The sequence below is a fragment of the Protopterus annectens genome, chromosome 2.part0 (assembly GCF_019279795.1).
Source record: "Protopterus annectens isolate FY-2018-M chromosome 2.part0, PAN1.0, whole genome shotgun sequence".
NCBI classification, from domain to species: Eukaryota; Metazoa; Chordata; order Ceratodontiformes; family Protopteridae; genus Protopterus; species Protopterus annectens.
The window spans coordinates 1,765,021,463-1,765,047,445 of record NC_056728.1 but is presented as its reverse complement, the minus strand read 5'-3'; the positions used below and the strand labels follow the sequence as shown (position 1 = coordinate 1,765,047,445).

The following is a 25,983-nucleotide window of genomic DNA, read 5'->3' as shown; positions in this document are numbered from 1 at the left end:
TTATCAAGTGTAATAGTTCCTGGGTGGTATATATGGCTGTTTGCCAGTGCAGAGCATTTTATGTAGGACAAACTTCCTGTACTTTCAAACAGAGAATAGCTCTTCATATAAGTGATATAAAATGTCAAAGACTTCGAAGTGCTCTATATAAGCATAAGATGATACATACCACAGCACACTTTGTATTTGTAGGTCTGGATATGGTCACAACGCAGGGCACAACTGATGTATTTAAACATCGGATGTTAACACAGAAGGAACGTAGGTGGATAGTTAATCTGGGGGCCCTCTTCAAACCAGGTCTCAATGACCAATGGTAACATATTCAGTAGGTAGAAATGTTATACACATTTTAATATGACAGGATGTGTTTTGAATATAATAATATATAATATATCAATGAGTGATCTATGAAAAATGAACACATCTTGCATAGTTTATAAATCTGAATGGCTTAGCAGGGACATGTGTATTAATATTGATGGAGATATATATTTTCCTATAAAAAAATATATATGCATATATGTGTGTACTATATATTCATGTTTTTTTGCCATTTCTATCTTTATTGATTATGGAGGGGGATTTTTGGCCGGATTTTTTTAAGTTAGACAGTAATATTTTGTTTTTCCATGTAAATATGTTAATGTTTAGAGTATCTATAGGTTAGTCATTTAGAGTTTAAAGTTTGTATTTGAATGCTCACACTGTGTATATGGGTGCATGTCACTTTAAATAAGCACATTGGAAGAATGCACTTTGGTTATTTAAATCCGGGCTTTGGCTTGAAGAGATTGTACACTGATGACAGTGTAAGCGAAACCGGCCACCAGTCTGTGTTTGAGCAGGCTTTGCCTGAATAAACTTCTTCCACTATGGCTGTTTGGATTTATTTGTGATAATATTTGTTGGGAAAGTGCTGGATTGTTCTTTTTTTGGGTGTATACCATGGATTCCGTGCACTTACAGTACACTCCGTGCACCTAGCGTTTTTGTATAATATATATATATATATATATATATATATATATATATATATATAGAGAGAGAGAGAGAGAGAAAGAATAGATGTATATAAGTAGATATTACAAAGACATACATCTGGAGCATTTCTCCCCGGGCCTCTGCTGAAAATTGGCTTTGTCCCAAGTCAGACTTTCCCAGTAAACAAATGTTAAAATATATATATGTATATAAAATGTAGCTATATATACATTTTATATATATATATATATATATATATATATATATATATATATATATGTGTGTGTGTATCTACACACACACACACACACACACACACACACACACACACACACACACACACACACACACACACACACGGAGGTTGGGATAATGGTTAAAGTGTTTACTTTACAAACACAAAGTGCAGAGATTTATTCTCACATGGGGTAACTGACTAGGCTTAAAATGGCCCACAAGGTCAGTTAGCCTAGTACTATTCTATCAACCTATATACTGGTACAGTTCATTTTATCTAATTAGAAGTTATTGAAAAAAATAATCGAAAATACAGTTCATCTAAAACACGTGGATGAATTGTAATTTAAGCTATAGACTATCACTGCTTGTGTGGTTCAGATTCTAAGGTTCTTAGGAATTACAGGGCAAATTATTCTAAAACGCTATTTGTACCTTGCCAATTCATACTGTTGGGTTGTATCCCCATCTATAGAAGTTTGTGTGTTAGCAGTGATTCACTGTCCGGTAGATTTAGTAAATCCTACATGGTCCGCCAAGACTGCGTGCACGTCCCGCAGTCCACATGGCAGCGCACTGCTTTGTATTCAGTAAAGGGCTTTAGACAGTGTGTAGAACCTTGAAGCCATGGTAAACACGTAGCATGCTAATCAACCGATCCAAGATGGAGGAGTTATTCAACATGCTTTAAAGCAACCATGTAGACTCAGTGTTGGTTTTCTCTGCAAATTCCAAAACCTGTTGGAATACAGCCACGGAAAAGAGTCTACACAGAAAGAATGTATGTGCAACAGGTTGAAGTCTGTGCTACTGCTGCTGCTAATAGGCCATGGCCAAGAAGGAGAAGAGTTTTCAAACCCCAGTTAACTTATCACAATCTGCGTGAGGTGGAAATTGTAGAGCGCTACAGGTAGATAGAGACACTACAGGAACTTTGCAAACTCTGTTGTCCTGAACTCAGATCCAGAGCTATCCGAGGGAACCAGTACCAGTGGAGACAAAGGAATAATTAGAAAGGGCTTCCACGTCATTAACTGCAAGTCATGCGTAATGTTAAGGTAATCATCTTAAATGTGTGTGCTGACAACTCAGGCAGTTACCATGACTCACATATCTGGCACACCTCCCAACTGGATCAGACGTTTGCCAGGGGTGATATCCCACAGGGTCATTTACTAGAGATGCAGGTTATTCACTGGAACCATGGTTGATGACACCCATCAGAAATGCATACACACCTACTGAAGAATGCCATAATGAAGCACACGCTCAAACCAGAAATATCATAGAGCATGTATTTGGGCTGCTGAAGTTGCGGTTCCGATGCCAAGATACATCTAGCCCTACAGTACAATCCACGTACATGTACTGAAAATATTCACTGCCTGTGCCATGCTTCACAACATCATCCTGAAAAAACAGCTTCAGCAGGATCAACAAGAGGAAGGGGCACACATTCCACCACCAATGGCAAGGTCATCACAGCCACACACAGGTGAGGAGTCAAAGGGGGAACCAGCAGCTGCTGTGGGTATAGGCAGATGTAGGTGTGCTCAATATGCCCTTGCATTGGCTAAGAGGCAGTGTTCAGCACACTCACTCACCACCTAAGGGGCTTAAACCTTCATCCTATGCACATACATATAGTAACAATGATGTCAGGCAACTCTCACAACTGCACTGCATGGTGGTTAACACACAGAACTTAAGAATGAGTAGGGAATTATGCCACTGTTATATAACCATTTCTGTGGCAGCAGATGTAAGTGTAGGGCTATAATACTGATGGCCCTGGGTTCCAATACAGGAAGTGCAACATATTTTTACTGTTGTGACAGTCTAGTGTATGGTAATGAACATCAAAATACACAAGTGTTATTTCAGTATTTCTGTGGCAACAGGTGTAAGTATAGGGCTGCCATACACATGGTCTTGGGTTTTAATACAGGAAATTCCAGACATTGTTTACTGCTGTTCCATTTCATATTATAGTAAATATCACTTATAACTCTTTATAGATAATTATAAATCATGGAGCTGATATGAATTATATGTATGAGGGATAAGACACCCTCACAGTGTTTTGAAGGTTCAGATGTATGACTGAGGGTATACTGTGTACTATGTTTCTACAGGTATAATTCTGATACCTGGACTTGGATGGCCTCCACACTTCAATAAGACACATACACAAATGAATCTATATACAAGGACCTTGTCAGATCGAACCCATATGATCGGTCGGGATCCCTTCATTTGTTCGAACTTTCAAATGTTTGAAACTCATATGGCCGACACCATATGAGCGAATGTTTGAAACGCCAACAAATGATAGCAGAGATCCCGCTACAATGTGGGACTGGGAGATTCCCCTTTCCTGTACTGTAGTGCAATCTTGGAGTGAGAATATTTAAGTAGCAGGAGGTGTGAGGGGTGCAGGGGGGCTTGCCTCCCTGTATAACACAGTTTTACTGTGTTTACAGGTAGGTAAATGGTGCTATTTCAGGATGTCGGTCTTTTGGAATGACGATCATATGGTGTCGGCCATATGAAAGTCAGCATTCTGAATGGTCGACATTCTGAAGTAGATCCGATCTGTCATCTGTATATATGAATGATTCATGACTGTGTCTGAGAAACACTTCTTCTGTGGCAAAGATGGAAAATCAAAGCTGTGGAAGAATATGTTTTGTCCCTTATGCATAGGTTTTGATCCCATATTGTAAAAATCTATTTTATCAGTGTACAAAGCCAAATGTATCAGATCAGGACATTCATGCCTCCAGTGCATGTCAGCAAAGTTAAATTGCCCAACACTTTTAACAGCAGACACCCCTTAAACAAGTGTCAGGTTAACCTTCCAATTTCAAAAATTACTTTCCTCCCTGCTTGGCACTGTTGCTGTCCGATTAACATCGAGCAAATGCAGTGGCATTGTTGCTCAGGTTTTCTCACTACCAATAAATGGGGTGACAGGAATTGGCATGAAATCATTATTTCATATTGCTGTACTTTTGGGATTAGACTTGTCTGGCATTAGAGGGGGAGTTGTCTATTTTAGGGTGCGGAGGCAGGGTGTTCAGGAGTCCAAAAAAAGCACCACAGCCAAAGGCTTCTGCAGGGGGATTATTCTGGCTCCCAGTACAAGTCTGAGACTTGTAGTAATCTGGCTAAGGCTGTATCCAGTGTGACTGGCATTCCACGTACTGGAGAACAGTGTAGGCACCACTTCAGTGACCTAAAAAGGCACAAGAGAGATATATGTATAGGAGATTACTAGGTTATCATCCCAGAGTTCATTTTAAGCCTAACTGTTTTATCCCAATGTAGTACCAAGAAAATACTAGTCAGTACCCAAGATTGCATTTAGTGATGACTCCTCATGTCCAGGAAGGTTGTGGGTGCTATTCCTGATAAGAATTTATGGTGCCCCACACATCCAGGTTCCTCTTGAACAGTGTCATAGAGGCGCTCTGTTTCACTTGAATTGGTAGCCTCTTCCAAAGATGCGGCAGCCACTGGGACATAAATCTGTCCTTCCAGCATTTTCTTTTTAAACCACAGGCCATATTTAGGTCCCTGGAATGGGTAGCCCTAGTCCCGTTTGATTTACTGATATGCAGCCAGTTCATTAGGTTTGGGTCTTGGATTGCTCTGTAGGCCTGGCATAGGTTTTCTCTGAGAACTCTGTAAGACACTGAGTATAGTGACAGGGACTTAGTCTGTGTAAGGCACATGCTGGAGTCCCTTGATCTTCTTTGCTAGAAACCTTTGAGGTCTGTCCATTTGCTGCAGGTGCTTTGTACAGTACATGCCGAACAGGGCATTATACCCAATTATGGGCCGCATTAGTGCTGAGTATAGAGGGGGTTCTAAGTTTTTTTTGCTCTGGACATGATGACTTTACTAATCAAGTGTGCTACATAGAAAGCCTTCCTTACTACAGCAGACACATCGTGGGGAAAGTTAAGGTTGCAGTCAACTTGTGATCCCATGTCCCCTACTACTTCGTGAGTACTTAGGATATTGTTGTTGATTTGATAGTACGAAGGGACATTGTTTGTGCCAGAGGGAATGATGATGCATTTCTTTGCATTCAGTTTGAGACCATGATTAATGCACCAGTTGTTGGTCTGCATAATACCCTCCTGGAATATACTGACATCATTTGGGGATTCAGTGATTGCACCTAGTTTGCAGTCATCTGCAAAACTGGTCAGCCGCCACCCATTAGTTTTGACCTGAACTTCCAAGAAGTCTATACAAAACAGTAGGGGGCCCAGCACTGACCCCTGTGGCACCCCGCTGGTAACAGGACTGCTGGTTGATGTGGAGTCACCCACTTTGATTTTGTGTGCCCGGTTTGTGAGCCAGTTGACAGCCCATCTTACAATGAACGGGTTTACATTCAGTTTGCTAAGTTTATCGGTAATGCCTAAGTGTGAGATTGTGTTGAAAGCCTTTGCCAAGTCGAAGTATGATGTGTGCACAGATTTCCCTTCGTCAGTGGCCCTGGTCACATTTTCAAAGAAGTCCACCAGATTTAACAGGCAGGATCTGCCCTTGATGAAGCCAAATTGGGTAAGATCCAGGGTGTGGAGGTCACCTATGTCTTTATTTATGAGGTGCATAATGATATGTTCCATGGCCTTACAAATGAGTCTGGTCAGGCTTATGGGTCTGTAATTCCCCAAGTCTGTTGCTAGGCCATCTTTATGGAGGGAAATAACTGTTGGTGTTCTCCATTCTGCAGGAACAAAGCCTGCGGTTAAGCTGTGATTAAAAAGGGTAATTAATAGTGATGCTAGTTCATGTTTAGCTTGTTTAGAAGACAGCCTGGGATGTCGTCTGGTCCCATAGAGGCTGTGTTTTTTGCCATGGACAAGGCTTTGAGGACCTTCTTTTCAGATATGTAGGGTGGGGGAGGAGTTTGGGGGAATGGTTGTGATAAGTTAGCAGGGGATAAGGGAATGAAGTTTTCACCAAACCTATTCCCTAGCAGGTTTGCTACGTCTGTGGGGGTCAGTGTGTGTGATACCATTGTTCACTAGCTCTGCACATGCTTGGGTCCTAGCTTTTAGACTACATATATGGCTGTAAAAGGCCTTATGGTTGTCCTTTGCTGTGCTTGCTAAGTTTCTCTAAAAAGCCCTTGAAGGATTTGAAAAGTTGTCTTATTTGCCTGTTGAGGCTGAGGGGGGTGCTTTTCCATTGTTGGGGCCATGGCTTTGTTTTCTTGGACAGCAACTTTTTGCATTTATTGTAAAGTTTGTTGATGCTGGATGTTCACTGTCAAAGGAAAAATATACTTTAAAAATGATCAAAACACGGTAGGTTCAGGTTAAGGCACTTTAATCTTGCAGCAAGGAGACAAAAACGTGCTAATACTGAGTTTGTCTAACCAGAAACAGGAAATACATTCATTTTTATAGGTTATCAAATTAATCCTGTCCTACCATGCTGACGTAACAGATTACCACCTTTTCATCATCATCTGCTGACCATCTTTCCCATGAATTTCTGCTGATTTAAACAATTTTTATGTGAAACTTCCTGAGGAAAACAACATGGCCGTGGTTACTTTCAGTTAGATACTTATGTTACATTCAAGATACTATGGCTAAATCAAGCACAATGCTAGCAGCTCATTACTCTAATAATTCTTTGTCTACTTTATCTCTAACTTACTGCAGCTGCAGAGGTTCCCATCCTCTGGACAAGGCTGTTTGTCTAGAATCATTACATTTATAATATAAGGTATTGTTCATTCATATACTTCTGACATAGCAGATAAACACCTGCTTCTCAAGTACATTTCCACAAGGCATAAACAAGAATATTGCTGTGCTAGCAGTTACTAGGTCAGAGGGCAACTTGCAAGTTTCAGAAAGCATGCTGCAGTTTTCAAAAAGCATCTCTTTCAGTCTCATATGAAACTCAATTTGTATAAAACACAGTGCATGAAAAATAGAATGAAAAGCATATTAAAAACGCTTGATTATTAATTTGGCATTAAGCATACACACATTAATACATATTTTTCTAACATTCACTATGGCAGATTGTTTGTACTTGGGGCTGTAGCTTTGATTCTATGTGGTACAGCTGAGTTTATACACTTATGCAAGTGATTGTACGGGGCTTTAGTGTAAGCTTTGGCATAGTTGCCACTTCCAGCTTGGGGTAGAGCTTGGAATGCATTTATACTTTCCCTTAAGAGGTTATAGCTTGTTTTAGTGAAGTTTAGTCTGATTTCACCCTTTGTGAGTTCTGGTGTTAGTGCCAGCTCGAAGGTGACTGTTTTGTGGTCAGATTTAACTAATGAATGTCCAACAGTTGCAGCAGTGCATCTGTTTGACATTTTTATGAGGACCAGATCTAGAATATTTGTTCCTCTTATCAGGGTATGAATAATTTTTTCCAGGCCATTTGAATTAAGAAAGACAAGGAACTTTTGCACTAGTGAAATGGGGCTAGAGTAGGTTTGCCAGTTGATGGTGGGGTCATTAAAATCCCCCATAACCACAGTGTTTGGTAAAATTTGGATGGTCTCCTGTTTGGTCAGGTAGGTATTATGGACATTTTGACCCATACAGGGGGATCTGTTATCGGCTGTGACTTGAATGGGGGTCTTACCCACCGTAATTTGAACTTGGAGTAATTCCATAGAGTTGTCCAGTCTAACTAGATGGGAGGTGAATTTATCCCTAATATAGATAGAAATGCCGTCTCCTTTGTTTTTCACACATTCATTTTGCAGTCTAAATGTCATGAAGGCATTGTAGCCTTGCTGGTCTGGGGTACTCTCTGAGGCCTTGAGCCAGTTTCTGTTACTGCACAGACATCTGCATCTTCTAGTGATAGAAGTGTTTCCAGGGAGTGCAGTTTTGGTATAAGCTCGTAGCATTTAGCAGAATGACCCTTATTTTATTCTGGTTAGATAATTTCATGTTGGTAATGTTGTGCTCAAGACTTTGCCTAAAAAAGGCACTAAGGAGGAGGCAAGAGCCTTTAAAAGCAGCCAAAAGCTTAGAGGTGCCAGGTGCAAACTTTCTCTGGCAAAGCAGCGAGATTTGTCGACCATGGCTTCCCAATCTGACAGAAACTGGATTCCCTTTGAATGACACCAGAAACTAAGCCAGTTATTGAAATCAATCATTTTTTTGTTTTTACTCTGGCATCATTCTAGGTGAGGGGTAGTATGCTGCTCAAGGCTAGGGGCATACCTGCCTGGGCCACATACTCAGAGACCTCAACCATGTCTCTCTACATAAAGTCCAGTGAGATATGCCTCAGGTCATTCACACCAACATCAACTATGACAGAATCATAATGATGAGTGCATACATGATATGATGAATTCTGACACTAGACAGACAGCTGACTGTGGTTTCTCCTTGTCCAGCCTGGAGAGTGGGACATCCGTGTGTCTCATTATTGAGTCTCTAATGACAAGAAAACTTGTTTTTTGAGTGTTTCACCTTATGGGCTTGGTGGATGAGACACTGGTGTTGCTATGTGTAGTGGGTGCTGTGGGGACTGTGTTAGTTGTAGCAGTCTTGTGTTTTGGAGGTCCCTGGTGTTTAGGTAAGTTTTTTGAGAGAAACTCCATGTATGTAGATTTTTGTTTTTGATGTGTGCTGTGACAAGAGAAACAAGGGTAGTGCAACTGTCCATATTGCTAGGTTGAAGACTGTTGTCACTAGGGATTGTTTTTCAGAATCGTTCACAGAGGAGCTCAGTGGTTGAATATTTCTGCCTGGGGTTTTATTATTTATTTATTTATTTTTCCTGGTGGTTAATAGGTTGCAGCTCACTAACATTATTTGACTGGGAAGGCACTAAAGATGAGGGCTACACTACTGTGCTACAGTAGTATCTAAGGGAAAAATTGTTAAATATAACTGTCTGGTTTTGAAGCACAGTTGCACACCCTGTGTGCATTGCTGTGCAATGCACAAACAAACAGAAACATGTCCAATTGCACGGCATAAATACCAGAAGTTAAAAACTTGAAAAAAACTTTAAAAAGATTCTAAAGGACCAATAAGGATGCTTATTCCAAGCCCTAGACCAACCTTCCTTTACCAGTCAGGGTCCAATCAACACAGTCCTCTCACTAAAGTGTAGATAGGCCCTTCCAGTTCAAGATAGCCTGGAAGATGTGCTCAGAACAACCAACCACTACAGACAAACCCAGATGCAATAAGCCTGTGTCTAGAATATGCTACAGCTACTAGCTACCCTAGTTTCTGCAGGAAATGCTAGAGAATGTTAAGTACAGCAGAAAAATAGCAGCGAGAAACTGAAAAATGTTTAAAACAGCAGAAAATCAGCAATGAGGCTCTAAAGAGTGTTTTAACCAGCTAACAGATCAGTTATTTAAACACTGTTTGGTTGGAAAACCAGAACAAGCAGAAGAGATAACTGAAAAATGTCAAACAGTGGTTGGATGAGTTTCAAACTAATGACATCCCACAGTCGTGTAAGTATGAAGTTAAAGCGAATTTGTATTACATAGAAAGCTAAATATAGTTAAGAATGATATACATAATGCTCTTCTGTTCTCTTCTTTTCTTTTCAGAGCTAATCCTGAAATTGTGGAGAATAGGCAAGCTCATGCTGATCATTTGGAGAGACTGAGGGAAGCATGTGGTATGTCTGCAGCACAAGAGAAGTATTATTGTAGTTTTAAAAGTTAAACATACCTGACCCAGAAATACCAACGTCCCTCACACAGCATTCGTCTCGTACTGAAGTAAAAAAAAATAAATAAATTAAATGGGCACCTGTCCCACAAAAAAAAAAAAAAAAAAAATCATCAAATACATATCTCTCTATTTCACACATATCTTCTTAACACACTTGATTTGGTCATATTGGCTGTACAGCATGATTGCATTGTTGTCACATTTCTTTGTGGAGGTGACAGTTCAAATTCAATTAATATTCTATACATATTTTCATTTTACACTGTTGAAGAAATGGATAGCTATGGTTCTTTCCTACCTCCCTCCCTCCTGCACATTCCTATATTGCTTTGCCTTTGTGCTTCCCCTTCTCTCCCCCCATTTCACCACTTTCCTGTGTACCCTGTTTTAACACCTATACTCTGGTCAAAAAATAGAATCACACAAAAAAAAAAAAAAAAAAAAAAGAGCCCTTTACTTTTTGACCTCTATGTTTGTGTTGAGTCTGGCATCACACACCAATGCCAAGCGACGGTGAATGGCTCTTTCTTAGTTCATTTACCTCCATGCAATGCTGTTTAAACATGCTCTGTCAACACACAGTAAGACATGGTGAATGTAGAGTAAAGTATAATTTCATTGCATTTCACTACTTACTTAAATGTATTACGTACACCTGGAATTGAACCCTATATCATCTAGGCTCAAAAAGAAATGTGAATTTACACCTGCTGCCACAGAGACAGCTAAGCAGCAGATGTGTTTCATACCCTCAGTACTGAGAACTCTTAGAATTATAGCATTGCGACTCATGTTTGCACACTGCTTAACTATATGCAAACAGGAAAAGTAGTAGATATTTGTACCTCACATGCACAAACACGTGGCCAGCCATCGTGCAAACCAGCTGCTGGATGGTGCCCTATGCAAAGTGGATAATTGCATGTATTTCTTTTGTTTACTGTCCACTTAGTGTTCATGACATGAAACTACATGTGGAAACAGAAAAAAAATGAAGGCTGTATTTAAGACAGTGTTACATATTTATAGTGCAGCCATCTGTTACCTCCCCCCATGCACTGCAACCCAGGTCTCTCAGTACTTGTTCACAAATACATCAACTACACTAAATACATTAATAAGAAATGTTGTGTAATGCACCGTGCACATCTTTAGAGTGACAATAAACATTCAGATTTTCCAGTACTTGTAGTAAAGTGGGCACCTGTTTGCATGTAGTTTGTAAAGCTGTCTCTTAAAGTATACCTGAACATTGGAACACAACCACCAATTACTACATATTGCATACTAATCAGTCAGCTAACATGAAGAAATTGAAATATTTTGACAGTTGAGCATGCCTACACTTCCAATTCATGTAGGCATTCCAACATCCAATGCTGATGTCATTCACTATAACTTGTGTATAAAGTATTGAGTTCTCTAGTCTGTGTACTTAGGTAGGGGTTCTATTCTCACTGCATTCAACTGGGAGGAGTGTGTGTGTGTATCTGTCTAGTCAGAGGAGCATAGGTGTGTATCCGACAGTTACCACTGCAATCCCATGGATTGCCAAAATTTAGACACTTGCACATGCCTACACATCCATTTCATGCAGGCATTCCAACATTAGGTGCTGATGTCATCCACTATAGGTTGCCCTGTAGCCTTGTAAAAATCAGACTTGTGCCTTGGCACTTGTGTAAAGTACTGAGTTCTCTAGTCTATGTACTTCGGTAGGGGGTTTGTTCTCATTGCAGTCAATTGGGTGGTGTGTGTTTGTGTGTGTGCACGCATGAGCATGCGTGTGTTTGTGCAGTTGCTTGACATTAGAGAGAGCATTTTACAACAGCACGTGGGACACTGCTATTATCATTTTCTCCTCATCAGAAACTGCTGATGTTGTCACCTATAAACTGTTGTCAGACACTCTTCAAGTCAGACTTGAGCTGTGGTGCTTGCCTTAAATACAGAGTTCTCTAGTCAGTATACTTAGGTAGAGGTTCTGTTCTCATTGCAGTCAACTGGGGTGTGTGTGTGTATGTTTGTGCATTTGTTTGACATTAGAGAGAGCATTTTGCAATAGCATCTGTGACATTGCTATTACCATCTTCCTCTCACCAGACTCTGCTGATGTCATCAGCTGTAGCTGATTTGTGGATGTACAGTATTCCCATCAGGACAGGGTCAGAGACTGGCTTGTAGGCCAGGCACAAGTCACCTCATTGTATACAATACAGATTACAGTGACAGGGCTTTCAGTCTATCCACAGACATCATGGCATGGTTTGTTTTTTTTTTGGTGAAAAATCCCTGTGGTCTCTCCAGCTGCTGCAGGTGTCTGGTGAGGTACATACAAAAGGGAGCATTATACTCTATTAGTGTTCTGATGTGGTTTGAGTACAGTGCTGTAAAATCATACTCAGATCTGGATACAGTGGCCTGAAGTATGAGGTGGGTGACATAGCCTTTCCTTACCAATGTGGACACTTGGTGATCGAAGTTCAGATTGCTAAGTGTGTTCCCAGGTCTTGCACCACTGGGTTTCATCTTAGGGGGAGTATTGTCAATGCTGTAATTAGTGGGGAATTCCTCTTTGCAGAAGGCCAAAATAATAATTTTCCATTTATTTGTAGACTGTGTGGCTTTGGCACACCTATCATTTGTCTGTGTTAGTCCCTCCTGTAGTATATCATTAGTGGAGTCAATGATTGCATCCAGTATGCAAGAATTAGCAAGCTTGGTAAGTCAAAGACTGTATACTTTAGCCTGGACTGTTGAGAAATAGATTCCAAACAGTAAAGGGCCAAACACTGATCCTTGGGTTATGCCAGTGGTGACAGCTCTACTTGTAGAGGTTGATTTACCAACTTTCACAGTATGTGTTCTGCCGGTGAGCCAATTGGTTAACCATCAAGTGACGTAAGGGTTAATCCCCAACTGGAGAGTTTTACCTTTATCCAGGCCTATCACACAGAATCAATGAGCTGTGACAATATTGCAGATCGCCTGTAGCGTGACTCAGAACATATACGTGTCTGACATGGTTGGATACACACTTCAACACACCCTCCACGTGGACTATGTTCCTACAGAAGGACATACATCAACATGCATCCATCTGAGTTGGGAGTGGGACAGCACATGATACATGCATGTGAGACGCATCCTGACTCTCCTCACCTCTGAGGTAGACCAACATGTCATCATGGGCCTTTTCTAAATGGACACTAGTAATATCCTAGCTGTGTGCAACAGACATGTGTGAGTTGTTAATGCGACATCCAAGTCTGTTAAATCTGTTAGATGTCCTCAAAGAGGTCATCAAGGGTATGCATGATGACAACACTATCATCCAGTGGAACTTAACCAGGCCAAGGCATTTGACACAAATCCACACTGAATTCACTCAGCACTCTCAGATGTGGCCACGAACACATTTATCACCAAGTGGTAGACAATTGGATCACATAAGTGTCATCTAAATATCTTGAAATGAATATCTGAGATCCAATGATCAGGTCCGTACATAAGGGCTGAATGCTAGGCCCTTTCTTGTCCATTGTTTAAGTCACAGACATCAAGAATGACATACACGCCCTGTGTCCAAACAGCTGTCTGGAGGACTCTAGATTGTGGGCAGTCATTGACTCCAACTGTGATATTAGTATAATACATACAGTATCAACACACACAAAAGACTGCTGCCACAGCCATGACAACATATGAGATGAAACAAAAACATGGGGGGATGTGTTACATTATGAAAACAAGCGCACATCCCAAGGATAATGTAGACATCAAACCCTATAAGCAGACAAATTGGTATGTGACCTGTGTCCTGGTATATGGACCGTCCACCAGCATGTGACCACAGTGGTGACTACTCCCTTGTATGTAACGCAACTAGTGAGTAAGTGCTGGACATCCACATTAAAGGCCATAATATCTCTATAGGCTCTATAGTTCACAGCCTTCATCACACCAATAACTGAGTACAGTGCACCCTTCTTTATGTACTGCCCTACATATCTTCCAGTGATATGTAACTGAAGTGTACCATCTTTGCCACAGTGAGCTGTCACATATCTTAGTGGCCATACCTAGGTACCATGTCGATATGTGATTAGTGTTCCTGCTACAATGGTTCCTATGAATACAACGAAAATGCATTATGTCGAATGCATTTTCGTCGACACATGTAGAGCAAACAGAAAGAAGTTGCTTGACTGCTTCGTTGTTTTGCCGTATTCTGAAGTGTAGTGTGGTCCCTTGTCCAGTATAGCTCCCGAGCGTGATTGTGCAACAGTTACTGACCTTAGGGTTAGGGTGCGGGTTAAGGTAAGTGCATATGTATGAAAGTGTTTACTGTTTTATATTTTGTGTTAAATGTATGGTTGAGTTATGTGTGTATGTGTTTTCAATTGTTTACTTTTGTTTTGGGGGGGTAGAATTAGGGTAAGTGTATATGTGTTTGGAGCTGTTTATGTAAATGTGCAAGAGTTACTGACCTTAGGATTAGGGTGTGGGTTAAGGTAAGTGCATATGGTTTAAAATGTTTATTGTTTTTTTTTTGTTAAATGTATGTTTGGGTTATGTGCATATGTGTATTTAGTTGTTTACCGTTTTTTGGGGGGTATAATTAGGATTGGGTATGTTTGTGTGTTTGGAAGTGTGTAATGTGTTTTATTTTGTGGGGCTGGAACAGTGATTTCTTTCCCTAGGAAAGAAATCGCTGTTCTTTGGATTTGACTTTTTCAGCTTTCGCTGAAAATGTGTCGGTGTAACATCATTCACTGTTTTAAGAGTTCGATGTTGCAATATAGACCCGCTACAACTGTCTTCCATTTACATGCCCTCATCTGCTGTACATTACGATGTTTCACCTGTCCTCTTTCCCTCTGTTCATTCCTGCAGTTAATCTGTGCATCCCTATTCAATACACACACTTCCTTGGATTGTTTATTTTACATGGCAGTCCATGTACCCTTTCAGATCAGTTACACAATTTGTACAGAATGCCTAGATTGGGATTCCGCAATACTCTGCACTGTATACACTGTCCTGTACTGTGTGCGGCCCATATACATTACTATATGATTAAACCCTGGTAATCATTGTCGCATTCTGCTCAATCCTGCTAACCTAGCTTGCTCTAAGGTAAACAGTCCAAGTGTTGCTTTACAAGGTTTATTTTGCCGGCCATGAAACTGCACTTGTTTACGGTTAAATGCAGTATACTGCATGAATACATAATCACCTGTGCTACTCACCACGCAAACACGTAAGAATATTGAATCCCACTGTGTGTGTTGTTTTTTTCTTTATGGTTACGTGGCTGTGAAATTAGTGTATTTAAGTGTACATGGAGAGTGCAGAGAGAGCTTGCTCCTTAAGAATATTGAAGAAATGTTTACCGTATGTGAACTTTTCTGTGAAATGTGATTCAGCAAAATGTGTTTTCAATGAATTTTATTACTGATTTGTGATAGAAAAACAGTTGGAATAAATTTCATACACACATATGTGTGTGTGTGTGGGGGGAGGGGGGGGTACACACTTCTGCTTTACCTGTGGGAATTTGAAACACTGTAGCATGAGTTGCACCATAGTGATTTTTTTCTCAGTCTTGAACTCAAAACTGCTAAAAACAAAAATTTCAGAGGTGCACGCTCCTTGTACGTCATGATATATACTCCCACACCCCTTTAGTTATGTATACCAACTCCTATCTTCATAGTTACACAACAAATGGGAAGAATGTAAACCTGGACTACAGCACACTGTGGTCTCACACAGTAAATGTCTGTGTGGTTTTAACCAACCATAATGGAAGAAAAATTACAAAAAGTTAAATAAATATGCAGTCATCTAAGAGTAGGATAGCTTACACATGCATGCATGTATGCAATACACACACACACACACACACACATACATACATATATATTTATATATGTGTGCATGTGTGTGTATGCCAACTCCTATCTTCATAGTTACACAACAAATGGGAAGAATGTAAACCTGGACTACAGCACACTGTGGTCTCACACAGTAAATGTCTGTGTGGTTTCGACCAACCAAAATTGAAGAAAAATTACAGAAAGTTAAATAAATATGCAGTCATCTAAGAGTAGGATAGCTTACACATGCATGCATGTATGTATGCAATACACGCACACACACATACACATACATAAATATTTATATATATAAGTCATGTGTGTGTGTTTATACATGCAGTTGTATATGTGTGCTATTATATATAGGTGCCATTCATTTTGTTGATTGCTTCTTTGAAGCAATGAACTGATATCGTTCTTCAGATCACTGTTTTATTAAAATCTGCTAAAATGTTTAAAATGGAAGATGATCATGGAACAGTGGAGATTTAATTTTAATTATTTTCCCTGCTGTTAAGTAATTTGGCAAGTAATATATATTAGCTTGCAATGTGAGAGGCATTTAGTTGTTTTTTTCATTTTACTTAAGTACAGAAGTTGTGGTACAGTGCCATTCTGTATTTGTGGTACAGTGGGTAAGACTTTTTATTGTGTTAAGCACTGTTATGAGATCTGCTATTTTGTATATTTTCACATGTAGATGTGGGTGATGTTGCATTTAATTGTTCAGGATTCAATACTTTGGATTTGACATATTGAGTGTCAGTAGAATATGTAGTCAATGTAATGCCATATATTTATGTATGCACATATTTGCATATTCATATATGTATAAAGGGGTGTTATGTTTGCAGCAATATTCCGATCTGTGAAGTTTAAAACTAATTGAAAACTTTAGCAGCAAAAAAATAAATCCAAACCAGCCCAGAAATTGAAAATGTTGAAACACAGGTGCCCAGTAGGAAGGTAGCTGGAATAAAGAAGCTGAACTACGACAAAGTAAAATCTTCTTTTTTTAATACAAAATGGTGAGCACTTTCGCAGTGGTAACCATTGCTTCATCCGACAGTCTGGTTACCATTGCGAAAGCGCTCACCATTTTGTATTAAAAAAAGAAGATTTGTGTTTCAACATAATTGAAAACTTTGTTCAAGTGATCAAAAGGGGATAGCAGTCTAAGTGAACTGTTGTCCTTGCAGAAGAAGGTTGATTATGCCAAACGTATTATTCTAACAATGTAATAAATATATTAAAGCAATATTTCAGTTATTTCTTTTGTTTTGGATTGTTGCTGTGCTGTATTTTCTGGCTTCTAGGGTAAGAGTTTGAGTGGCTTTGCGCCCTCTGCCATTTGAAAGGTGCAGATTTTTTCTTGTGTGAGATTGCAGTATAGCTTGCATTTGGAATATGCTGTTTCTCCACTGTTGCATGATTTCTGAGTTGGTATATATGTTAACAGATACGTGGGTGCTGCAGGGGATTGTTCCCTTGCAAGAAAATAAAAATAAAAAATAATTAATAATTAAGTTTGTCTTTGTATCTCTGTCTGTGGTTTAGCTGAATGTGCTGCATGTTGATGATGTGTGGTGGTAAGCAATTGGGTGTGCAATGAATCTCTGTTGAGCACTTGAGTTGCACTCTCTGTTATTTAGACGGATCACTACATACTGTTACAAATGTGTATGTGATGTGAGAGTTTGTGTATAAATATTTATATGTTTATTTCCAGTTTGTTAACCAGAATAGCCTGTGTGGGCTTTTGGCACTATATCATTGGAGTCCTGGGAAGAAAATTTCCACAAGAATTCGTCAACTAATATTGAAAATGTTCCTAGAAAGCGTCAGACAATGAACAGCACTTACACTGAGAATGTGATTACAACATATACTTAATATTGCACATACCTGTACAAGTATGCACATCTAGATCCATGATTATTAGCAAAAAACGTGTTAGAGGTGCATAATATGAACAACTTGGTAGGTGGGCAGAGAATATGCAGTGAGTAAAGAAAGTGAAAGATAATGAAGGGAGCTCTGAGATAGGAGAAGAAATGGTGGTTAAAGAAGTAAAGGATGTTTTAACTATTTTCATTGCTAGATAGTGCTTCATTACTGTAATTGCATTTCTATTGAATTACTTAACTGCAAACTGCTTTTTCATACTGAGAGTTGCATTTTATGTTTGCGAGTGCTCTATCTGTGCTTTTCTGTACATTTTCTGTGAGGTTTCTGTGTTTAGTCAGGTAGCATAGTCTGGATAGAGGCCTGCTGTATCCAGGCCTGGTTATTTTGCTTGTTGAGTTTCCTGTGTTTCTGGCAGCCATCTTATGCTGGTAGGAGCATGTCTTCTCTTAGTGAGAGTAACAGGGCTGCCTGACCTTCTTTAGCACGAGTGATTGGTTGAAAGTGCAGGGACTAGCAGGACTGGGTAGTAATTCCAACTTCTTGATTCTTCCATCTTTTCTGGTATCTAAACCCTGTGATGGCAGGGTGATGCACTTGTTTGCATGTGTCACAATGCTGCTGCGCTGTTTTAACCCATTGTGAGGTATCTCAGTTGCACTTTTTTCCCTTACCAGCACTCCGTGTAACTGACGCCCTCCCTTGCAACTACTGTGTTGATTTTATCCAGCCCTACTCACACTTATAGGTACTCTATTCTGATAGTACCCACTCTACCATCCTTGACCTCTCTTCCACAGATTCTGACAACCATGCACGGACAATTTCCTGTGGTTTCTCCTACTAGTCTGTTTGATATGGGCATCCTGAGATAGTGTAGCAGCTGCCTCATGTACACGGACAACCCTCTTCTTCTACCACCTAGGAACACAGTACTTGAGAGATGCAATTACATTAAGAACCTAGAATCCTTGCTGTCTCAATCACAAGCCAGTACATCTGGCACTGAGAAGGTTGTCTACACAAACACCACACCTCTAACACCACCCACACCTGTACAGTACATTCCTACATATGTGGAGGTTCTCAACAAAACATTCCTAAACAAAAGAGACCACTGAGGCAAACACACACACACTTCACAACCCACTGCACCAAGCAGCACATACAGTACACATGCCGGTGTCTCACAGCCTCTAAGGCCCAGCCACAAACCCAACATATTAGTCAAAGGAGACTCTATCAGGCTAGACAAGGGGAAAGTCATGGTAAGTTGCTTGTCAGGTGCTAGAATCCTCCATATGACTCACACACTCAAGTCACTCAACAACAGGTACTGTTATGACTCTGTCATAGTCCATGTTGGTGTGAATGACTTGAGACATACTTCTCTGGACTATATGAAGAGAGACATGATTAAGCTTGTTGTATATGTGTCCCTATGTCCCTAGCCTTAAGCAGCATCCTGCTGTCACCCAGAATGATGATGCAATGCAAACAGAAAATGATCGACTTTAACAATTGGCTTAGTTTCTAGTGTCATTCCAAGGGGATCCAGTACCTGGCAGCTTGGGAGGACATGATTGACAGACCACAATCTTTGCCAGAGATGGCCTTCATCTGTCTGCCCTGGGCTTCAGGCTTCTGGTAAAGGCTCTTGCCTCCCCCACAGTGCCTTTTTTAGGCAAGGTCATGAGGACAAAATTACCAACATGAAAAAGTCTTCTAAATGAAATTTAAAGGGCATGCTGCTAAACATTAGGAGTCTTAACATGAAATTGTACTCATTGCAAGCATTCCTAACCCTGGAAGATGCTGACATTTGTGCAGTCACTGAAACCTGGTTCAGAGCTGCGGAGAGCACCCCAGTCTAGGGTTACCAACTGCCCCACTTTGCGAGGGACAGTCCCTCTTTGGGCAGTTGTGTTCTGCGAAAAAATTAAAAAAATGACAAATGTCCTGAGATTTTAGGACAAAAATATTTCTTAAGTTTTTTTAATAGTTGCATAAAACAGTTATTTTTTATCTGAAATACCTACATGTTATATGAAATAGCATAAGCAACCCAAATGCTACAAAAATAAGATGTTATTTTGGCAAAAAAGTGAAATTCCATCCTTTGTACTAGTCAAGGGTATGTTTTGTCCTGCAAAATATTACATTTCTACAAAAAATGTCCCACTTTTAACATTTGAAAAGGTGGCAACCCTACCCCAGTCTTACCAGGTTACTTGTCCTACCATACTTTTAGGCCCCAAACAGAGGGCTACAAAGCCAAAGGAGGTGGAGTTTCAATATTTATCAAAGATGTACACACCTCCAGGTTGGTCAAACAGTATGACACACAGGAGACACTCCAGGTGCAGTTAACTGTTGACAAAACACCTGTTCAAATCATAGCTAGCTACAGAACCCAACCATGACTCAGGAGGCACACTCCACCTATCTGGACTTTCTTGAATCCATCAAGATTCAACCCTCTACCTTGATCCTGAGCGAGTTTAGCTACCTAACCGTAGAGTGGAAGACCTATTCTAGCTTAAAACACGGACGCCCAGAGATTCCTCGACTTTGCCAATGCATTAGTTCAGCTGATCGACAACTCCACAAGAGTTGAAAATACCCTGGACCTGGTACTAACCAACATAAATAGCCACTGTAGCACCCCTACAGTGTCATCTTGCTTAGTAAGATCTGAGCATAAAGCAATCACTTACGAAGTCACCATCTCTCCCCCCCCCCCCCCCCCCTTGCCAGGGTCAAACAAAAAAAAAATTTTCCAGAGCTGATTACAACCTCCTGAGAGCAGGTATAAGCAGCTTCACAGCCACCATCCCTTCAGCTGGAACAAGCACTAATGTCCAAGCCTACACCATAAAACTATACGAGCACCTTTATAGCTGCATGGACTCAGCAATACCTGACAGGATCAAATCATCTTTCTCAAGGAAGAGTAAATCTGTCTGGTGGACAGCAGGAATAAACAGACTCTATAATAAAAGGAACTAATTCCTGCACAGGACCAAGAAGTAGCAGGTGCCAAGTTGAAAGCTATCTCTCCTTTGTCCGAACAAGCAAATAAGGTCACTGGTGAAATCCTCAAAGGCTAACTTCGAGTCCAAATTGACCACATCCACTAGCCTTCTTCGCATACGTCCGTAGTGTCAAAGGTAACTCCCAAATCTGTTCTGAATTGGTGGTCAAGAATACCACATTCATAAATGACATAGATATAGCCAACCTACTGGCAGACAAGTTCATTGAAAACTTCACCCCCCATCCCCCCTTCAGTAAACCCAAGACATCTCCAGCACCTGCCCCCTTCCTGTCATCTCCAGGGAGCAGGTCATTAATGTACTTTCAAAGGCAAAAATACAGCCTCCATGGGACCCAACAACATCCCTGGCTGTGTCCTACATGAACTCAGGCAAGACTGTCAGCACCACCCTATTCAACCAAAGCCTGTACACCAGCTTCATCCCAGCAGAATGGAGGACTGCCACTGTCATCCCTCTACACAAAAGTGGAGCATTTACCAACCCAGGCAATTATAGGCCCATCAGCCTAACTAGCCTGATCTGCAAGGCCATGGAACGCATGTTCATGGACCTTATAAACAAAGACATTGGCAACCTCCAAACACTTGATCCCACACAGTTTGGTTTTGTCAATGGAAGATCATGCCTGTTAAATTTGGTTGCCTTCTTCAAAACCGTCACCAAAGCCATGGATGAGGGGAAGACAGTGCACACCGCCTACCTTGACCTAGCCAAAGCCTTAAACACTATTCCCCACTTAGACATAATAGATAAACTCTACCAGCTAGGCATCAACCCATATGTTACCAGATGGGTAGCTAACTGGCTCACTGATAGAACTCACTCAGTCAAAGTAGGGGAAGCCATGTTTGGTACTAGACCCATAACAAGCGACATACCCCAAGGGTCAGCATTGGGACCTCTCCTGTTTGGGTATACTTTTCTGAGGTGCAAGCCAAAACCAGTCTATGACTGACCAAGTTTGCAGAAGACTGCAAGGTGGGCACTGTCATGAATTCCTCTAGTGATGTGAACATCCTCCAAGAGGGCCTTAGCCAGACTGACTGGTGGCAGAAGCATGGCCTCAAACTGAATGTCAAGAAATGCATCATTATACAACGACCCCCCATTAAATATTTAAAAATGTGCACGCTGATTGGTCAGCGTGCACGTTGTAAATCAGAGTTATAGTAATGGAAAAAGGTCCGGTCGCCCAGACTTTTTCCATTACTATAACTCTTTTTTTTTTACAGCAACAGAGAATGCAAGATCTCCATTGCTTCACACTGTCTCGCTATGTTAAGCGAGTTTAACATAGCGAGACAGCTTTAAAAAAGCAACGGAGATTCCCCATTGCTTTTTTTAAAGCTGTCTCGCTATGTTAAACTCATTTAACATAGCGAAACAGTTTTTAAAAAGCAATGGAAATCTTGCTTTCTCCGTTGCTTTTTTCAAAACTGTCTCACTATGTTAAATGGGTTTAACATAGCGAGACAGCTTTAAAAAAGCAACGGATATTCTCCGTTGCTTTGTTTAAAGCTGTCTCGCTATGTTAAATTCATTTAACATAGCAAAACAGTGTTTAAAAAGCAACAGAGATCTTGCTTTCTCCGTTGCTTTTGCCCACAGCTCTGATGTACTACGTAGGCATGCGCAGTACATTAGAACTGCCGCAGAATACCAGACAGCTGCGGAAGGACAGCAAGGAGGCATTATACAATGCCATTATTTAAGAAAAGTAATTATTTTTTTTCTTAAATAATGTCATTGTATAATAGCAATAACCCACTTCTGGGTGTGGGTAATGCTGGATTTACCCACGGTTGGCTTTGTTTGGCCACTTAGGCTTTGCCCTCGTGACCAAACCACACCAACCGTGGGTAAATCCAGCATTCCCCACACCCAGGCGTGGGTTATTGCTATATTATCCCGTTTAGTGAAAATGGTGTCCCCACTAATTATCACATTAATAACGTACTAAGCATGCAATCAGTCGTGAGAGACTTAGGCACCCAGGTTGATGCCAACCTGACTTTTGACAATCATGTGTTGTCTCCGTTGGATGGAAGAACTTTCTGCATGGCCCACCTCATAAGTAAGGGTATTTCATCCAGGAACAAGGAGGTCATAACATCCCTGTACTCCTCCCTTATTAGACCCATAATCGAGTGCAGTGCCCCCTTCCTTGCCAAGCACATGCAGCAGTTAGAGAGACCACAGAAGTTCCTGACCAGGAAAATCCAGGGTCTCAAACACCTATCCTGTACAGATAGGCTAAAAGCCCTCTCTCTCTCTACTTAGTCTCTTACAGACTGCTCATTGATGGAGTTGCTACATATCTGTAAGTCAAACTCCACTATCGCAACCCGCTTGCAAGGCCTCAACCTGGTCTGTGACATTAATAGAACTTGTTGGTGGGATCGATTTGTGTCCCAATGACTCCCTCATCTGTGGAATAGACTCCCTCTCCATGTCAAGCAAAGTACTTCACTAGCCCTCTTTAAGAGGAGCCTGGACGACTGGATGGGAAACAGAAAATGTACCCCTGGTTTCCCACCTCTGTCCCTGCTGAACAGAGAAAACAGGTGCTGACTTTGTGGGAACATGGGTGAAATTCTTGAGTAGGCTTATAATGGCCTCTGGGCTAATAGCCTAGTATCGTCCTAGGAACCTAAGAAGTAAAATGTAGGTTTTCTTGACCCACATACTAGAGACATGGCTGAATTCTTAGCTTATCATAACCTCATCCAAGGGAACCACCTGGGCCCAAAATATATTTCTGCGATCAATCCCTTCTAGATCTTTCAATTACTGACTGTCCTGCTATGATCTCCACCATTAAAATTCTTCCCTAACCCTTAGTGACCAGTGCCCCATCAGCTTCAATATCTGCATTCAATCTTTCAAATTACCTCCAAAGCTAATATCATTCAAACCTAAAGCAAGTTCTAGCACTGACAAACTTTACTCGTACCTCTATAGCGTGGGTTGGGCCCACATTGCAATTAATACTCTTTCCCAAACTCTACTCTTTTCAAGACAGGTTGTACCCCCTCCCACCGCCACAACTCAACAGCTGCTCATAACAATCAAAAATAACCGACTGTTGAACGGAAACAGCTTATACAATTAAGTGATGAATCATGGCTAATGTGGAAGAACAATACCAGCCCAGAAAAGCATGAGCATTTATTTCACCCTTAGAAAGCTTTCAAAATAACCTAAGTTTAAACAGTTCTGTCTACTAAGAAACTGTGCCATGTATTGAAAGAAGTTAACCTTTTAGTAGGAAAAAATCCCCATAGAACAACTTCTGTCTCAAACCATACAATGTTCTCAAGTCAGCTCTCACCATGTGAATTACTGAAAGAATTTCTCATAGTATCCCCAAGTCCTCCACATTCATCCTCCCCTTCAGAACAGTCATCCACCATACTGTGACTGCATGCTTTGGATTGTTACAGATGATATCTTGTTGATCATGGATAAGGTAACCTCACAGATGACCCTCTTTGTTAATATCACTAAAACTGTTGACCTCGCAGAGCACATCCTACTTCACAGCTCACTTTTGCCAGGTCTCTGTTTACATTACCAAGGGTACCAGAACTTGTCAGAGGATTGGGATGCATGGCTAGGCTTAAAAAGGCCCCAGTGGTCGTTGGCCTAGTACACACCTGTGAGCCTGTAAACCTATGAAATAGAGGCATTAGCACAGATTCATGCCTATAATGGAGAGACTTTTGTATCTGACAAAATAGGTTCAGTACTCTCAGATGAAGCCCCATTGCTTAAGAGAGTTCCTCAAGGCCCCATATTTGATCCCCTGCTCTATTATGAGTAGACTTTCACATGACCTTGTACCAGTGCTATGGTTGCAATTAGATCTGCCCCCCCCCCCTCCCAGCCATCTAAACCTAACTTGAAAATGACCTTGCTCACTTAATAGTTGATTACAACATTTACTGAACTCATCAACAACTAGCTAATTCACCATCCACCCTATCATGGACAGTAGTAACATCCAGACTAAAAACTCAAACTTGAAATATCTAGGCATGTGGCTAGAGCAGGCCCTCATCTTCTAAAACAAAAAAAAGACACGTAAAATGAACTCATTTTTTTGGGCCAATAAAGTTCTCTTTTCAATGTCAAACTTTGCTAGAGGAACATTTGGCAAAAAAAGTTATTTTATTTTAATTTGAATACAGCTCATTGTATCCGGAGTCTCCTGCAAAAACCTTTCCTTGATAGAGACAATCATAAGATATTTCACTTTATCACTCATTTTCTCTCTATGAAAACCACTGTCTCACTCTCAGTAAAGCTACGTGGTTACATGTGAAGGAAAGAGCTGGTCCTTCTTGGGTCACAACTCTTCAGATTCATCCACCAATAAAATACTCTTGCCTGGCATTATAGCCACTAATTCTTCTCTTTTACAAGTAAATGTATGATCTACTTATGTTATCTTATAGCTGTAACCACAGTGTAATTATTGTGTAAATATGGATGAAGGTGAGTGAACATTTTATCTGCTTTTGCTTTATGTTCAGAATTGTTGTCTACCTCTCTAAATGGCTTTGATTTGATTGTATTCGCCCATATTGTGCCTGAAGTTGGTCCATGGAGATCACTACACTACCATGGTCAAACAACTAGTTAAATAAATAAATGGGTGACTAGCTAGATCGAGAGAGAGAATTTGTACTTATTCTTGCTGATTCAGAAACATTTTTTTTCTATTTATTTTCATCTCTCTCTCTCTCTCTCTTGATGTGGGCTGTTAGGGGAGCCCGTATTTTACCTATGGCTTTATTTTTCTCTCTAGGAGCAAAAATGAGATGCAGGTTACCCAGTCCAATTTTTTTTTCTTTTTTTTTGTTAGTCAGTACTGTTTTCCTTCCCCTGGCACCAAACATGCATCCATTGGGCTGGCTAAAGTCATTAAACATGCAAGCTTATCATACATCAGTCTTTGATGGGGTCTGCCATAGAACAGAGTGCTCACTGCATTTTTGGTCTGCTGCCTAAGCTTGTTTATGAACTGCAAAGTCTTATTTCTGATTGTCTGTACTGGAAATTGCAAACATTAGTTCTCCTAACTAACAGGGCTATCCATTTATTTTTTCTGGTGTTTCTAATATTTCTGTTTTTAGCTTTGGCTTCCTTAATTTAGGATAAGTTCCCTTTTTTACTTTCTTTGCTTTCTCTGCCTACCAGCCA

The 25,983-nt window shown here is 40.6% G+C and overlaps 1 protein-coding gene across 3 annotated transcripts in view; it reads left to right on the top strand.

Annotated features, from left to right (window-relative positions):
• TMCO4 (transmembrane and coiled-coil domains 4) overlaps positions 1 to 25,983 on the top strand; it is a 1,335,578-nt gene that overhangs the window by 226,127 nt on the left and 1,083,468 nt on the right. The gene's annotated exons all lie outside the window — the stretch shown is intronic.